The following is a 3,422-nucleotide window of genomic DNA, read 5'->3' on the forward strand; positions in this document are numbered from 1 at the left end:
CTGACAGACGGTTGAAGAATGACTTTACTGCCATCTAGTGTGGTAACACTGTATTGCCCTTAAAACAAAAACCAGAATTGGAATAAATGAACTGACTCTTTTTTGCACTCACATTGTATTTATATCCAATGTAAAAATACTTTCACAGTATAGTCTTAGAAAGAAAGAAAGAAAGAAAGAAAGAAAGAAAGAAAGAAAGAAAGAAAGAAAGAAAGAAAGAAAGAAAGAAAGAAAGAAAGAAAGAAAGAAAGAAACCTTGATACTATACTGTGTGCTAGATTGTTGGGCTCTAAATGAGGGGAATGGCAGTTTCCACATTTTATGGCCAAAAGGGAGGGTAAGTGATAATATTGCAAATATTTTGATTCTGTTGCTTAAAATCAAATTGTTTTCTTCAGTTTGAGACTCCTAGCTTTAGGATTTAAGAGATGTATGTCAATTTTACCTTTTTAGTTATTTATTTATTTATTTTTTACCTCTTTACTTTTAATCAGTGTCCTTTGTAGGGACCTCGCATTTTGTGTTCAAATTATAGGAAGCAGAGGGCAGCCTGAGGCAGAAACGATTTTCCTCACAATCGTGGACAAGGAGTCAGACCTAGAGCTGTCAGGAGATGAGAAGCACAAGCATCAGCTTAAAGTTTGACAGTATTAGTATTTATAGTATTTATTCTAAAAGTGCATTACACCGTACCTTTCCTGTCTTTATCAATTCAATTTAGATGATACAGAAATTGGGTGAAAAAATGACAATGCTGCCCACATACACCAAGACAGTTGGTCCTCTGATTACATCACACAGAAAATAGGAAACCAGATTTTAGAGTAGAAAAAATGTCACAAGCCAAACGGAGGTGCTTCATCTCCGAATATGGCCTTAAAACTGCAAACATTCATCAGCATATCTGTGTTCACAGCATGACTCGGATAACATTAGATCCATATTTAGTGGTTCCTAGTTATTGCCAAACCAATAAATCAGGACAGATTCTTCAAGATTAGTCCATCACAGAAACAAATGAGGGGGAAAAGATAGCAGTTGAGAAACCAAACCTCAGAGCTCCACGTCTTCAGAGCCCTGCCTTACACAATACTTGGTATCCATAATTGATATTGGGGTCATCATTTTGCCCCAGATCAGGTGTCTCAAAAACTGGTTATGTCCTCCTCTGAGCTTCCACTTGTTTTATTTTGGTCAATTATTTCTTTGTTGTAACAATGCTTTTTGGAAATAAATCTCATAGTGTTAGAAAGCCTGTTTATTTCCCCTTAAATGGTGCCACACTTGTAAGGAAAATGCATTTGTGGATTGAGCAGCGAGTTGAGTGTGTGGGCTGGGCCCTTATAAACTTGTCAAATCTTCCCTGCCAATGCCAAACAGCTTATCCAATACTGACTTCTGTTTTGAGCTTCTGGTAAGTAAGTAAGTAAAATTTTATTTATATAGCACATTTCTAGATAAAAAGATCACAAAGTGCTTCACAAAGTATAAAACAAAAAGTCAGTACCCCAGGTGCTGACAACATTTTTTCCACTAATTTTGCTGATACCAAATGCCCTGATTAAAATTATAAATATATTATATTATTTTTAAAATAAAGATAATAACATATTTCGTACATCTTTCAGATCACCATAAAAAGTGTTTAAATACTTTAAAGATATGTGATGTAGACTGTTATCAGATCTTCGTAGTTTATTAATATAATGAAAATAATATTTGTCACAGAGATAATATGAAAATATGTTAAATATGTATTAATATATGCTACCTTTCTGACTTAATTCCAACTTAATTTTTATAATTTGTTTGTTTTTGTTTTACGATATGGATACAAAGACCCCGTTTAACCCTGTTTAATAAATGTTTAATAAATCCTGTAAGCACAAATAAAATGTCTAAGGGGACTAAAACCTATGATAGCTCTTGGAGAAATACACCAGATGTTCTCATGTGTCGGTCTGTCTGCACGTCATCCATCCGGATGAGTCTACTGTTAAGACAGGGTCCGGTGCGTGTTATCCGGTAACCCACAGCGTGCCTCTTGGTTGGTAGGCTTTCAGTCATCTTCCCATTGGAGGCTTAGCGCGTCACGATGAGGGCGGACAGCGGTGTGGACTAGTGATGGGATTTCCGGCTCTTTTTAGAGAGCCGGCTCTTTCGGTTCGGCTCACTAAAAAGAGCCGGCTCTTTCGGCTCCGAACCGGCTCTTCAGGTTGTTTTGTTGCTTTAATTAATTTATTATTAACAATAATATAAAATTATGCACAAAAGGAATTACTAACGTAAAAACAAGTGGTTTTATTTATATATGTTTATATATAAATATATGCGGTGGCCCCTAGAGACAAAACACGTACAAACTCCAAAACACATTTCTAGCATGAACTGAACTTCCAAAGCAGAGCTACTAGATCACTTAAATTACACAATTGAAAGCATGTGTGTATTGTTTGTATATTTATACACAGGCACTCATATATATATTCAAATAATTTAAAAAAAAGTTCATTTACCTGTTATTACCACACACCAAATCCGGTCGTTGGTACTTGCTGGCTTGTGTAGCCACAAGATAACAAAGGCTCAACACTGCGCCCAGCATCCTGGAGCACTTCTGTTGTCTTTTGTACGTGTTTTGAGTTTTTATGTGCTTCTGAGTTTTTATATGCTTCTGAGTTTTTACGTGCTTCGGAGTTTGTACGTGTTTTTACGTGTTTTTGGAGTTTTTACGTGTTTTGGAGTTTGTACGTGTTTTTACGTGTTTTGGAGTTTGTACATGCTTCAGAGTTCGTACGTGATTTGAAGTTTGTATGTGCTTTGTCTCTAGGGGCCACCGTAAATATACTTTTATTTATTCACTCCACATAAAATGTAATAAATAAATCATATAATACAAAAATCAACTATTCACATTTCAACTTTTAACTATTTAAATTTTCAGCTTTTTCCTTTCACAAATTTAAAGTGAAAAGAACACAAAACACTGCAAACCACAACACAATTAAATATAAATTATAATATGAAAACTAAAAGAACATGCATATTCTCTGTCATATGGACCTGCATGAATAAACTTTCTCAATCCTTTATCATCTGCAACCGAAAATAGTTGTGGATGATTACTATACCTTTCTAATGTTGTTGTCCCTGCCTCTCTTTCTCTCTCTCTGGCTCTGTTCCTGTGCTACTGAGTGTAACTACCGCCCCTCCCCCCCTCTGCCCAGCGTAAAGCACAAGGCTCGCGTGCAGAGTGAAGCGGAAAAAAAGTGCGAGAGAGAGGCTGAGAGAAAAAAAACAAAAAAAAAAAACCCACGTGACGGCTCGCGATAAGGAGTCGGCTCGCGTCGTTCACGTCAAAGACCCGGCTCTAAGAGCCATTTCGTTCGCGAACGACCCATCACTAGTGTGGACCACACAGC

The sequence above is a fragment of the Rhamphochromis longiceps genome, linkage group LG5 (assembly GCF_057381845.1).
Source record: "Rhamphochromis longiceps isolate RC_006_pf linkage group LG5, R_longiceps_female_GT1.1, whole genome shotgun sequence".
Classification (NCBI taxonomy): domain Eukaryota; kingdom Metazoa; phylum Chordata; class Actinopteri; order Cichliformes; family Cichlidae; genus Rhamphochromis; species Rhamphochromis longiceps.